Here is a 15,458-nt window from a genome sequence, read left to right as displayed (position 1 = left end):
CATAGGTTATTTGTGAAGGGCAGGACAGGTAACTTTATAATACAAAGAACCATATCAGGGGTCAATAAGTATTTATGGTACTGTGCTTGTACTCTTGGATTTTGGTAATTAGGTATTTTTAAAGTAGAGAATTTGTTTGTAATTTAAATATTATCCTACTGTCACTTACCATGTACATTTATATGGCAAATATAAAGCTGAGAAAAATACAAGCATGGTTTTGAACTTTACAGTAAATACTTTCACTTAAATATTTTGCTAATGACAAATAACATCAACTAAATTGCAATCCTTCATAAAGCTATGAAAAAAACTGGCAAAACATTTAAGTGAAGTTATATAATTTAACACCAATAATTGTTTATTTTTTCAAAAAGCAAAGAATACTAGAATTCCAATTCATATATTAAATGCTGAATAAGTCATAAAAGCCCTGGCTAGTGTTTCTCAGTGGTTAGAGCATCAGTGGTTAGCACCAAAGGGTCCTGGTTTGATTTCAGGTCAAGGACACATACCTGGGTTGCAGATTCTATCCCTGGCCCCATTTGGGGTGTGTGCAGGAGGCAACCAGTGGATTATCTCATATCCATCTCTCTCTCTCTCTCTCTCTCTCTCTCTCTCTCTCTCTCTCTCTCTCTCTCTCTTGTCTTTCTCTCCCCTCTCCCCCCTCCTTCCTGCCTCTCTCCTTCCCCTTCCCTCTCCCTCCTTCCCTTCCCTCTCCCTCCTTCCCTTCCCTCTCTCAAGAAAAAAATCAATGGAAAAAATATTCTTGGGTAAAGATCAAAGACAACAAAAACATCATATAAGAAAAAAAAAACTAGAAAAAACGAATATATCAGAACTGAAGTTGAGTATATGTGATTTCGGTTCTATCATCAATTTTCAAGTCTGTCAAACTCAATTTAACATTTCTTATAGTGATATTTTTCTCCATTTATTTTTCAGTCAAGTGGTATAATTTTACAAGTCTCAAGAAATTACTTTGTAAAATAGAAATTCAGAAATAAACTGAATTCTTCACCAATTAGGATTAGGATCATCTGCAAACAAGCAAAACCCCCAAATAACAGAAGTTTAAAGAAGACTGAAGTTTCTCTCACATAAAAGGAGTGGAAGGTAAACAATTGAGAGTTGTTATTCTGTCTCGTGTCCATGAGGGAATACCTTTACTTCATTTTTTCTGTTCTCCCATTCTTAGTAGATGGCTCATTTTCAGGGTGCAAAATATCTGCAGGCACTTCTGCAGGGTAATACCAAGTAGAGGAAGGGTGAATGAAAGGTCACTCCTCCCAGCACAGTATGTTTCCTGTAAGCAGTCTTTTTACCTTGCATACAACACTTCTCAGATCTAATTGGCCTGAACATAGACACATGGCCAAACCTGCCTGAATGGAGAGGTGCTCACTGTAGCCTCAGATGAAATGAATTATATTACCAAGGAATAAAAGGTCATGGGTGGCATCTAGCAACTCTACCATTGACTCTTATCATTACAGATAATTAAATTACCCCTTTTCCATGGGAGAATTTAGTCTAAGTTTGCTGGGATGAAAATTCCTTATCTTTTATTTATGATCTGTCATAACACTGTTGAACCTTCAAAGTGATGATGTAAGATGGCCAATACTGAAATCAGCTAATTAAACTCAGCAAAGAAGAGCCTTGGGGGAAAAAGGACATAAGCAAAGTCAGAAGAGGCTATTAATAATTCAACTGTATCTAATTTATATCCCTTTGTGTATATATGCATAGAAGTCCACATAATATTTGCATTGTGTAAATCAAAGTTTTAAAATCAACTAGGATATTTAATAAACTAAAAGTATAGTAGAAGAATATTTTAAAGGTAGTCAAAATATTTAGTTTTAGAGAAGAGAAAGTCAAGAGGTGTAGCATAGCTGCAGTCACTTATTTTAAGAGCATTTTTAAAGAACAGGGATTTGAATTGCCCTATGTGGCCCAAAGTGTAGAATGAGAACATTTGGGTAGAAGTTATTAGCTCATTCACTTGTTCACTTAATGAGCACCTGCTATGTCTCAGGGGCAGTAGTTTTTGTATGTAAATACAACTGTGATTAAGTCAGACAAGTTCCCAGTACTCACAGCTCTTGTGTTCTATTAAAAGCAGGCTGATACCAAACAAGTAAGTAAATAGAAAATTCAGATAATGCTGTGAAACATGAAGAAAATAAGGAAGGCATATGAGAGAGAATACTTCATGGAGGAGAAGGTGAACTATTGACAAAGAGTGGTCAGAGAAGTCTGAGGCCAGATGTTCTCTTTATCTCTACAGCATAACCAACCTCTCAATGATCCTCAGATCTTTGTCTACACACTAGTCCTTGTCATCATCATCTGCCACAGGGCTATAGTGGTACTCAAAATTATCTTTTTGAAATGACAGTTGTATCCCTTCCTTCCTTTAAAATGCCCTAATGACTCCATTTTGAAGTTAGAATAAACTCAAAATTATTTAGCAAGATCCATAAGGCTGTTCATACTGGGTTTCTGCAAAACTTTCTATCTTTATCTCATACTTAAATATATTATCCTTTTTATTCTTGGGCTACATGAGCCTTTTCTCTGTATTTAGAATACTTTAAGCTCTTTCTTAAATCAGAGATTCATGCTTTCTGTTTCCTCCTCCTGGAATTCTTTGTTCCCAGTCTTTCCATGGCTGGTAAGGAATAATGTTCAAACCCCTGGAATTTAAAGCAGAAGCAGGGGGAGTAGTGGGTGTGAAGCCACACCCTGGAAGGTAGTGTTGTCCCAGTCCACACCTTCAGGGCCTCTTTTACCGATTACTTTAGCCCAGTTGATACTTAGCCACTCTGTCACAGTACCTTTATTCATGTTTCAATAGTACACATCAGTAATTGGAATTACCTATTATTTTCCTTTATTCATATATTTGTTTCCATATTCCATTAGAATATAAATCTTTAAATTTATTTTTTATTTTTTTATTGATTTCAGAGAGAAAAGAAGAGGGGAGAGAGAGAGAGAGAGAGAGAGAGAGAGAGAGAGAGAGAGAGAGAGATCAATGATGAGAGAGTCATTGACTGGGTGCCTCCTGCACGCTCCCTACTTGGGATTGAGCCCACAACCTGGGCATGTGCCCTTGACCTGAATCAAACCTGGGACCCTTCAATCTGCAGGCTGACACTCTAACCACTGAGCAAAACCAGCCAGGGCTAGAATATAAATCTTTTAAGGTGAGGGGAAAATAACTAACTTGGAAACAGTTTGCCTGTTTTCTAGAATATTTCTTTACATGTAATGGGCACCCAAATTTTTTTTTTTTTGATGGATTAATGACTTTTCTTCTAGGTTCCTAGAATGTGACTTAAGAAATGTTTTGGGGTACTAGAAACATTTCAGTAAGGTAGAGCTCTTTTATCATTTGTAACTTTTAATCTATTACCTTGGGTTTTGGAAAATTTAAGTACTAATAGAATATAAAATCTTATTTATTATATGTACAATTTGATTTCTGTCTCTCCTTAGTGGAACAAAACCTCGTGGCAGGAAATTTAGTCTGCTTTGGTTACTGATAAATTTCCAGGGTCTGGAACAATGGAGTCACTTGGGAAGAGCTCAATTGTTACTTAAGGAATAAAATATACTGTGAATGTGCAGACCTATGAATGTGAATTTATGTACTAGATTCCAAAATTGGAAGCGAGGTTCATAGGCTTTATTTTTTGACATATATAGAAAGATGTTCTATCCTTTGTCAATGTCTTCTCTTTTGTGAGATATCTTTCCCTCCTTGATGTAAGTAGCCTGTGTGTTACAGCTATTCTGATGGAAATACAGTTTTTCAATAAGAATTGAGCATTCTCCAAAAATGGCTCAATTTTGAACTGAATAGTTGCTTTACAAAAATAAAAATAAAAATAAGTCTGTTATTAATGTCCAGGTGGTATCAGGGCAGAAATTGCCATGTCGGTTTCACACCTGCCTTTCAACACTCACTAATCCGGTGGTAGACAAAGTTTGCATTTAGCTTTCCTTGATAGCATACTTTGGAATATCCAATGCCCTGCAGGAGGAGTTAGCTCTTAACAGACTACAAGATCCAAGCTATGTACCCTTCTTTCAAGGTATGAATTCAGTAACTTTGTGTTGGTAGCTTGAAGTTAGTCATGGTGGAATCCTTATACCTTGGAATTTCTAAAGGCTACAAACCCAAACTTCTCGGTATCATTTACCAACCCACCATGGCATACATCTGCGTGGATGCTGGGCTTCAGGGGCGCTGCCTCACTCTCAGGCGCTTTGGACCTTTCTTGGTGCACAGCAGGGGGCACAGAAAAGACTGGAGTTTAGAATCCCCTCTCACTCACTTCCTCCCTCCATGACCATGGGGACAAGGGAGCTTCTCTGGACCTCATTTGTAAAGGTGCTTTTGGGAAGGGAAGGAGGTAATATATGTAATGCCGTAGCACGGTGTCTGGTATATATATTATACAAGGCCCCAAAAGACAATGCTTTTTTTAAAAGACGTGATAGTAGGAGATACAGAATATAGACTTTCATAAACCTCCTCTATAAGAGTATATCTAGCAAAATGGACTCGACTACAGCCCCTTAAGTAACCATTCACAGTCCCAATTAGGTGTATTTATTCTGGCCCATTTTGAGATCATATGCGATCCAAAGGAAGCTGGCTCCCATCTATTGCATAGCATTATCTAATAATGCAGAGCAAGGGTAAATGTCGTTAGAAGCAGAAAGAACATCAAACACTGATGTAATGATCTCAAGCTGAGTTTATACATTCAAAAGGTAAAATAATTTCTCCAGCATGGCTACATCCTTTCATGTTATGTCTTATCTGAAGAGATAAATTATCGGAGAAAGGGTGGAATTTAAGTAAGTTGAAACATTAAGCAACCATTGATTTAAGGTAGCACTCAAATCTGGATAAGCATTAGTGACATGACTTGATGCTCAGAAACTAGGGTTTGTGAATTTTTTTTTAAAGAAGACTAGAAAGAAAATAAGTCCTGTGCTTTATCTTATATAATGAAAGGCTAATATGCTAAGTGTCCGTTTGTTCGTTCGACCGTTTGACCAGTCACTATGAGTGGGGTCCCTTGGCCTGGCCTGTGCCCTCTCACAATCCAGGACCCACTGGGGGATGTCAGAGAGCTGGTTTCAGCCCGATCCCCACAGGACCCCACTGGTGCACAAATCCGTGCACTGGACCTCTAGTGTAAAATCAAATCATGTTAATTATTATTTGTAAGGCAAGGAGACTGATAATTGGATAATCTATAAATATTTCCAGTTAACTGAAGCTACTCAATATGTTGTAATAAATGCAAATACATGTGAGAAAAAAGGTCCCTGAGTGGTTACAAGGAGACTTTTATTACATATCTATCAAAGTATTAAAGATGTATTTCATAGCATTAATATGAAACTACATAAAAATTTAGTCTTATTTTTTATGCTTTTTTATTTAATACTCATTTTGGGAGTGCAAAATGATAGGTGCATTCAAAGTATTAGAATGTAATGGAGAAAAATGCACATATAGTCATATAGACTTATAAATATCTCTCTGTGTGTATATATATATATCTACCATGTGTTAGGTAAAAAAGGTTACCATTTTATAAAAAGTTTTTCTGAATTATATTTTCACTGCTACAAGTTACAATAAAGTTATACAATTGATGTAAGCTGTTATTAAAAGATTAAAAGTAGAATTTGGTTATGCACAGTTAATCAAAAAGTTTTAAAGAAACATTGCTCTCAATACAGATATTTATAAAAAAAAAAAAGGTTGACAAATATCATCTTCTTGAGCCTACATTTTTCCAGTCAATTAATTTTCAATAACCTCCTAAGTACTGCAGATGTGAATAAGACATTTCTTTACCTCAAGGGTCTGAACCATATAGTGGGCATGTACGTATATACATAGAAGCTGAAAGAGGAGTGCAGTGTGACATGGAGAATGCAAGGGTGTGAGGGCTGTGGACATCTAGAGAGCAAAGTGATTTTCTTCTGGTGGCGGAAACCTAGAGTGATATTTTACTGGGGCCTTTTACACTAGGGAGCATTTTATCACTTTCTAAGAAAGAGAAGTTCCCCAGTATAGAAGATTATGTGGGCAAGGCATATGAATAGAGAAAATCAGGACAATTGTATTTTAGTCATTTATTTGGACTGAAATGGGAGGGGGTAACAAGGAGAATAGTGAAAGATATGTCTGGAGGGGTTGTTAAAGGCTCAAATTGTGGGCTCTGGAAATTGTTACTGGCAATGAGATGCCACGGAATGCTTTGGAGCTTGTCTATATCATGAAAGCTCTAAGAAAGGTTGTTCTGCTGCTGATAAACTGGAGGGAGTGAGGATGGTGCAAACTTTACCTAGGACTCTTTCTTTTATTTTTTAAAATTTATTTTTATTTCAGAGAGGAAGGGGGAGGGAGAGGCGGAGAGAGAGTCATTGATTGGCTGCCTCCTGAACTGGGGATCGAGCCTACAACCTGGGCAGGTGCCCTTGATCTGAATTGAACCTGGAACCCTTCAGTCTGCAGGCCGACATTCTAGCCACTGAGCCAAACCAGCCAGGGCAGGGCTCTATTTAAATAGTGTATGGCTAGGAGAATATGTGACATAAAGAGGAAGATAAGAGGCATTGTAGAGATGGAATACAAATAAACAGCTACTCATTCAGGTAAGAAAAGTCACCTGTGTTTAGTGGAGACCAAATGAACTGAGGCTAAAATAGGATTGTGGATGACCACGTATGATGTTGCTAAGCAGATTTCTTCTTGTGTGCAACAACAGGGAGGTTTCATAGGTGAATAGAAATGAACCTTTAAGCAGAATTTAAGAACTTGTGTTAGTGGCACCAACAATTGAATAACTAGTCTCTATTCACCAGGAACTACTCAATGCATGCTCTAAAAATAATGGAAGCATCTTTGAAGAACCTCAGGTAATGATAGGTCTTCTGCATTTAATGAGGTTTATATAGATTCACATTAAAGTAATTTTGAAGCTAGTTACTCACTCTTACTCATGTGACCAGGAAAGGGAACAACTGGTACTGGACAAATGGGAAGGGGCAGATTTTTATATATTTCACTTTGGGGTACTTCCTGAGGAAAGGAACGTATTGATAAAACAGCCGTGACAGCAGGCAAAAAAAGTTCTATATTTAAATAGAAAGGTACATCAAATACTTTCTATATGAATAGTAAACAATAAAGTTGTGTTTCTGCATTTAGAAGCCATTTGAATTTGCATGGAGGAACATCGAACCTAAAAACATTGAAATTCTTTCAGGTTCTGGACCAGGATAACTTTGTCTCCTACAAATCTATGCATTTAGACACATAAGCTTGAAAAATAAAATATGGTATTATTTTTCACATTTCATGTATCAAAAAAATAAGGATATATGAATGTAAAATATCATGCTATCCAGGCCCCATCTTAAGGAACAAAAAACAGTTGCTCAGGCAGATGTTTTCTTTATGCAATCACTGCTAGTCCTGAATTTCTCCGTTAGATCTTAGTCGATTTTGAAATATTAGCATAGAGATAAATTTCAGCATAACACAGCTGTGTCCCTTGGCTTCCAGACATTTGGAACTCTCACAATATTTGGTTTCTTTCAGTATTGTCATTATTTCCCTTATTTATCTTTTAATGCTGTCTCTAGTTCTATTCCAAGGGTTTTCCATATCTTTGCTAATCTCAAAAAATATGAGTACATAGTGTTTAGAAAGAAGGGGAAAATTCTTTATAATTTTATTTGCATACCTCGATGCAAAAGGGTCTCTTCAAAATCATTTAGGATAAAATTACTAATACTTAATATTCTGAATCAATGATTTTCTATAGTAGGTCAGACAATATTAATGAAACTAAATGTATAGTTTACTTTTTCTAAGATGCTGTAATTCCTACACATATAATTCCTTATATATTCTTGAAAAGGCTTAATTTGTATGTAGGGCCAGCTGATTTTGAAAATATAGATATATAAATATATTTATAAAGGCTTAATTTATTTGTAGAACCAGTTCATTTTGAAAATATAAAAATATACATGTATTTATTTGTTTTTGTACTGTAGTTTATGTCAATTCATAGTCACTCAAAGATGGTATCTTCTATTTAATGTCATATATCCATACATGTGAGCGTATAATATTGCACATAGCATCTCATCTCAAATATTCATAAGGACTCTGTAGCGTAGACACACTTTATATATATATATATATATATATATATATATATATATATATATATATATATCAGAAAAGAAGAAAATTAAAATCAACTAGGTTAAGTTATATTTGGCCAAATCCCACAATGGTTTTATTACTTTTAAATCCAGAACATTGTCCGTGGTTATCTAGAGTTAGCAATATTTGAGAAAGAGCCCCTGGTACTTGCTATAGTTATGGGTGAAATGTAGTTCCATTTACTTTATAGTGTTATTTTTATTTTCTTTCTAACTCATGATTTTCAATCTATTGTTTTACTTTGCACCTTTAAAATTTAACATCCCTAATTTTAATTTATTTGTTGTCTATTAATGAAGAAATGTACTATTAAAACCTTCACCTAGCCCTGTCTGGTTTGGCTCAGTGGATAGTGTCAGCCTGCGGACTGAAGGGTCCCAGGTTCGATTCTGGTCAAGGGCATGTACCTTGGTTGCGGGCACATCCCCGGTGGGAGGTGTGCAGGAGGCAGCTGATCAATGTTTCTCTCTCATCGATGTTTCTAACTCCCTATTTTTCTCTCTTTCTCTCTGTAAAAAATCAATAAAATATGTTTAAAAAAAACCAAAAAACCTTACCTCAGTCATTATAAATCCCTGCCAACTAAAATCAATCATCTGATAGTTTCTCCTATTTAGAAAAAGACATTGCTACATTATTTTCCCTAATTTTGAAAATATAGAATAAAGTTTGCCTTTTTTGTACTTTTTTTGCGTTACTAATTTTTCATTTAAGAATCATATTAGAAAGAAAAAAGTTGCTAAATACCCTTAAGAAAGTAAGAACGCACAGCAGTAAGTATATTTGCTCAGCTGGAACTAGATATGTAATTTCAGGTAAGTACTTGGAAAGTATCAAAACAAAGCCAAAAAATATTTGAAGTGAACCATCTGCTAGGAAGTATCTGGGAGTAGTTTTAAAATTTTACTAAATTGAAATTTGATTTTATATCAAAGCAAAGAAAGTGCATTCTTCAAATACTATGAATACACCCCACTACTTGAAAGGAAAAGATGAGAACTGCCTAATATTTTGCATTTTTATTATTTGGAAATATTTTGCTGTTTATGGAAACAGCTGTATGACTCCCATAATTTGTGATTCTTAGGATATTATGAAAAAAAATATTGAGAGATTTTAAATATGTTCACTTATCACCACAATACAAATACAAAATTATATGAACTTCCTATTTGAAATTTCTAGATAAATGTCTGCACCCAGTGATTACAAATAGTCATAGCTTTTAAGACAGCAGAAGAAACTTCTAATCTAGGTTTGTTTTTTGATAAGAATCATTTGAGCTGTGGAGCACAAGCTAAGTGAGCTTGTCTTTTAATAGTAATTGCTCCAAAGTAATACAATATTTTATTTAAAAGGTATAATAAAATGTAACTTTTTTGGGTGTTTTTTTTTACATAATCTAGTTATTATGGTTGTCTAAAAGGGAAAAAAAAATAATTGACAGGTTTTTTAATATATATATTTTATTTCAGAGAGAATAGGAGAGGGAATGAGAGAGAGAAACATCAATGATGAGAGAGAATCATTGATTAGCTGCCTCCTACATGCTCCCTACTGGGGATGGAGCCTGCAACCCAGGCATGTGCCCTTGACTGGAATTGAACCTATAACCCTTCAGTTCTATCCACTGAGCCAAACCATAGGACTTGACACAGTTTTTGATTCCTAAATGCAAAGACTTCTTTCCATAATAACTTTTTGTTGACGAGATAAAATTTCATTTATAAGATTTTCATGCAAAACTATTTTTAAAAATAGGGGTATATCCCTTAACAGTGCCAGAACATGTTAATTCCAATGTTGATTAGGTTAAATCTATCAGGCACTTTCTAACCTAAAACTTGACCCAAGATCCAGTTCCTCTGTGGGCTTGTAAATAATCACAGCTACTACAATAGTTGCTATAATTATTGTTACTTTGGGTAGCCTTTGGATAGTTTGTGGGATGCTTTATCAACATTGACACATTCCAATAATTAACCTTATTGAGAAGTATGTGTAATTGTTTTCTAATCAATGCATTACTATTAATAAAACAACATCTCACTCAAAGGGGTACAAGTATACTATTCTGTTTTAAGATAATTTGTCAGTTTATTCTCAGCAATTGTATTTGCAGAATATATCCTGGATATATAGAATATATGACATTTCCTTCTAAATCTAAATTCAATTTTATTTCAATCTCCCATTTGTATTTTTTATGGGAACCCTGCTTATAATTGTCACATGCATGGATAGGATCCCTAGGCCTGGGCTGGCTATCAGGGCCGATCTGTGGGGTGACTGGTAGGGTGACTGGGGGCCTGCCACTGGCACCTGCCTTGGCTGGCCTGGCACTGCCCGCTTGCCAGCCCTGGCTGCCGCTGCCACCAGTCACCTCCCTCTGCAGGGCAACCAGTCGGGCAATCAGGGGGCCGCTTCCCGCTGGCATCCACCTTGGCTGGCCTGGGGCCTGCAGGCTGGGGGCAGATCCTGGGTGGAGCATCTGCCCCCTGGTGGTCAGTGTGCATCATAGTGAATAGTTGTTTGGCCATTCAGTTGATTTGCATATTAGGCTTTTATTATATACTAGAGGCCTGGTGCATGAAATTCGTGCATGGGGGGGGAGGTTTCCCCTCAGACTGCCTGCACCCTCTCCAACCAAGGACCCCTCAGGAGATGTCCGACTGCTGGCAGTAGGACATCCCTTTCACAATCCAGGACCGCTGGCTCCTAACTGCTCACTTGCCTGCCTGATTGCCCTCCTGCCAGCCTGATTACCCCTAACTGCCTCTGCCTGCTGGCCTGATTACCCCTTACTGCCCCCCCACCCCCACCAGCCTGGTTGCCCCCACCCAACTGCCCCCCTTCCTGCTGGCGTGGTCACTCCTTACTGCCCCCCCCCACCAGCCTGGTTGCCCCCAATTGCCCCCTCCCCCCTGCCAGCCTGGTCGCCCCACACAGCCTGCTGTTTGGTCATCCATCTGGTTGTTTCGGTCATGATGGCCCCTGACTTTTTATATATTAGGATGATTATCTTTAGAATAAACATTTCATCATATTTGGTTGGTTTTATTCTCCCTTCCACTTTGAGTTCTTTATGTCTGTATGTGACTGAACTTTGGAAAACAGGCCAAACCCATTGCAACAGCAACTTCCCTCTAGGATGCAGCCAGAACAGCTAAACTGCATGTTCCTCTCCCTTTAGATTTTCATACATGAGTCAGCCTTGTCTACCACTAAGACTGGGATTCACATCAAGTTTTTTGGAATATCCAGTTGAAATCTAACCGAAATTGGAACAAAGAGATAGCTCTTGGCCAGTCTTTTACCTTGGGAGTAGGGAGGATGATAAAAACATAACAGCTTTCCCCAGAAATGCTTTTCAGAAACTGTACCAAACTCTATCACAATTCAATGTGGATGAGTTTCCTAAATTCATTTCTAAGCCCTGTCTTGGAAACCGTGCAATGTGGCGTATCTGTTGTTGGTTTTTTAAGGTAGTCCCTATTGCCTTTATTCCTCAATTGGAAATGAGACGGGGGGAATCCCACTTTAAGATCTGTGACACTGAGGGACTATCGTAACAGCACAGAGAAAGAATACCGTTCTCTGTGCTGTTCTGTAAGTTCCCACAGGCCCCGATCATCTCAGCAAACCTTTGGGTGGCACCCTCCCCTCGGGCCTGTGCTCCCGACTTGCATGCCATTCTTTACTTCTACTCCATCCTAAACCAAAGCCTCTCTTGCTATAACATTCCTCTTGCCATATCTGCAACTCCCTACTGCATTTTCAAAAATTTCAAAATATCTACACATAAGCCATAAGAAATTGGTGAAACAGGTTTGGCCACTATAGTTAAACCATGATTGAGTTTCTTTTTCTCTCGTTCTTTCTATCTGTTCTTCACAGTCTTATATTTTCTTGGTAGAAATCCTATTACATGACATCAGTCTTCATTCCTATCTTATTACTTGATTAAATTAACCAGCTCTCTTGAAATCAGATGTTGAATTAAAAGATAAATGTTTAAGAATCCTTAGGACCTCAAATTTTAGTCGTTATAGTAGTAGAAATAGCAATAATTACTGGGAATTACACATCATATGAATTTTCCAAAACTAAGAACTCAAGTATTTTTATTAATTTTTTTTATTGATTTTAAAGACAGAGGAAAAGGGAGGGGAATAAAAAGAGAGAAACATTCATTTGAGAGAGAAACATCAATTGGCTGCCTGCTGGACACCCGCTACTGGGAATTGAGCACATAACCCAGGCATGTGCCCTGACCCAGAATCAAACAGGCCACCCTTTGGTGCATGGGACTATGCTCAACCAACTGAGAATAAAGAATCTCATATTGCATAGTAATTATTGAGCAGAATGATGTACAGGTCAACAGGAAAACTTCACTGCCTTCATATTAAAAGGACATTAATTCATGACAAATTTTACATTTAATAAAAAAGTGCTTTATGTAAATAGTGAAAAGAAAGCTTCATTTGTTAAGTTTTAATAAAGATTTGGGCAATGAAAGGAAGCTGATACTTAACTTTTACCTCTTTGTAGGATTTTATTCCCAAAATTAATGGAAAATGACTCATCAGATAAAAAGGTGAAATAAATTGCTCAGTGTTCCTCAGAAAAATATTATCCTATGTTCCTTAGAAAAATATAATGACTATTTATTTGATTTAGCAAGTGAAATAACATTACTTAAACATAAAACTGTGTACTGTGGCTTTCCATTGGTGAATATTAATATATAATATTTTATGTATAAAAGTATTGGGCAGAGGAAGCTTTGGAACTTTACACACCCATATTTTTGTAAGATTAAATGATTTTCAAGGAGAAAAGCAACATTTCTAATACAGCATTTTTTTAGTATATAAATTGTCCAAATATTGGCTTCTTTCTGAAGGTATTTAACATATCTTCTGAGGAAATTTCTGTAGAAGAGCAAATGGAAACATTAATACAATTTAATGAAAGTTTCAAATGGCCAATTTTAAATAACCAGGAAATATGTGTGTGGGTGTCTGTGGGAATCTGTGTGAGTGTCTGTGAAATGAATATATTTTAATTGATTTCAGAGAGAGGAAAGAAGAGGAAGAGAGAGATGGAAGCATCAATGATGATTATGAATTATTGATTGGCTGCCTCCTGCAACACCACCTACTGAGGACTGAACTCGACGCCTGGGCATGTGCCCTGACTGGGAATCAAACTGTGACCTGCTGGTTCATAGGTCAATGCTCAACCACTGAGCCATGCTGGCTGGACTTGCAGGCTAATTTTTGTGTATGGCCCAGGAATGATGTTATAAATATCCAAGTGGCCCTTGGCAGAAAACAAAGTTCCCCACCCCTGAGAGTAATGATCTGTGCAGTTTTTTTATTCCTCCCTTAAACCCCTGATTTACATTGGTACATATAGTGGCTTGTTTCCCTTCCTGGTTCATGGTCAATGCTCAACCACTGAGCCATGCCAGCTGGCCTGGAAGGGAATTATTTTAAATGAATGAGTTGATGTATCAATAATGAAGTGATTACTAATGTTCTTAATAAGAAAACCACTGTATTAATGTATGGATTTTTTGAGATACAGTTTTAATACTTCAAAAGTAGACATACAAAAAATATTATAATCAAAATTGAAAACTCTACTAAAAACAGAAAACTTATACGTTGGTAAAGGAAGATCAAAGGAGTAAGGCGAATCAAAGACAGACACTTCCTTTACTTACTCCTTTTGTAGGCCATTGTAAAGCTAGCATTAAGGATTTAGATGGTGAATTTGCAAAGAAAATAATAATAGTTTAATGGAAAATTTCTCTAAACCATTAAATGCAATTATAAAAACTACATTAAAATGAATAATAGCATGTGGCCAAATATTTCATAAAATGCAAGATAAAATGTTGTATGTATCTTAAGTAAAATTGCATGTATATGTGCAAGTATACACCCTCATGTGACATTATTGTTGTAGTATTGTAAATGATATGAGTTAGGTATCCAAATAAAAATACCTAATGAGGCTTTACTGTATTTTCAATATTTTTAGTCAAGCATTTTATTTTCCAAACTTACAGCTTTAATACAAAACACACAAAAAGTAGGAAGAAAAGAGAAATACTTCTGTCTTCGAGAGAAAGAGAAGCAAAACTTCTCTGCCCTTTTCCATTCAGTGCTTCTTTCTCTAAAGGTTCTTGGGCTGTCATGGAGCTTGGAGCTGCTTTATAACATCTGATTTATATTTTGTTTCTAGTATTTCACAAGTGCATTATAACTAGAATGGGAGCCAGAATCTTATTAGTGGAGATGCTATGCCGTGAAATGTCAACACGGGGCATTTGTGTATTACTCATGTTGCTTTAATAGAGAGTACATTTTGTGACAACATGGTCCATTTGAATAATGTGACATTTGGAAGAAGATTTAAAATTGATTTTATTCAATTGATATTAATGTTGGGTTAAGACCTAGTATAATAAAGAAAATAGATGTGTCATTCTCTGTCTTTCAGAGTGAGGGAGTTTGGGCCAGGAGGTCAACAAAGTTTGAAAGGAGCTTTATATTTTGCATTAATGCCATGTTTTAGGCTATCTATTTTCAGAGTACAGCTAATATTTTATTTGAATGGAATAATTGACAGATACCAATCAAATACAATTTAGGCAGTAGCAAGTCATGGCTGTAGACAAGAGCATCCTAAGGCAAAGTAAGTAGAATTCATGACCTTACAAATGAGGATAATATATATCATTTTGTTCAAACACTTTTCACACAGTACATAGTTTCAAGTTAGCAGAATAATGTAAATATGCTTCCTGCAAAGACTTGAGGGACAAAGGGGTTATACATTTATTCCTGTTATCACTTTATGTGATTTATTATTATACCCTACTGAGTATATGAAACCCTCAATAAAGCTATTCCTGTCCTTTTATCCCAGTGTTCCTTTCTATCCTGCCACCTGCATGCTGTTTAGCTATCAGTGGAGACCCAATATTTTATACTTTATCATAAAGATGTAATTCCTTGGTTTCAATTTTTATATCTGAGAGAATAGCCATTTTAATGTATTATTGAAGAGTTCAAAGTCTCCTTCCATTATATAAAACAATGAAAAACATAATATAAAATAAGAGAATAAAAGAAAATAAGCTTATAATGTAAGTCATGTG

At 36.3% G+C, this 15,458-nt stretch overlaps 1 protein-coding gene across 2 annotated transcripts in view; it reads left to right on the top strand.

Moving 5' to 3' along the window:
* GPC5 (glypican 5) overlaps positions 1 to 15,458 on the top strand; it is a 1,292,689-nt gene that overhangs the window by 732,679 nt on the left and 544,552 nt on the right. The gene's annotated exons all lie outside the window — the stretch shown is intronic.

This window comes from Myotis nattereri (genome assembly GCF_964212035.1).
Source record: "Myotis nattereri genome assembly, chromosome: 2".
NCBI lineage: Eukaryota > Metazoa > Chordata > Mammalia > Chiroptera > Vespertilionidae > Myotis > Myotis nattereri.
Note: the sequence above shows the minus strand (reverse complement) of the source record. Positions and strands in the feature narration are given on the sequence as shown.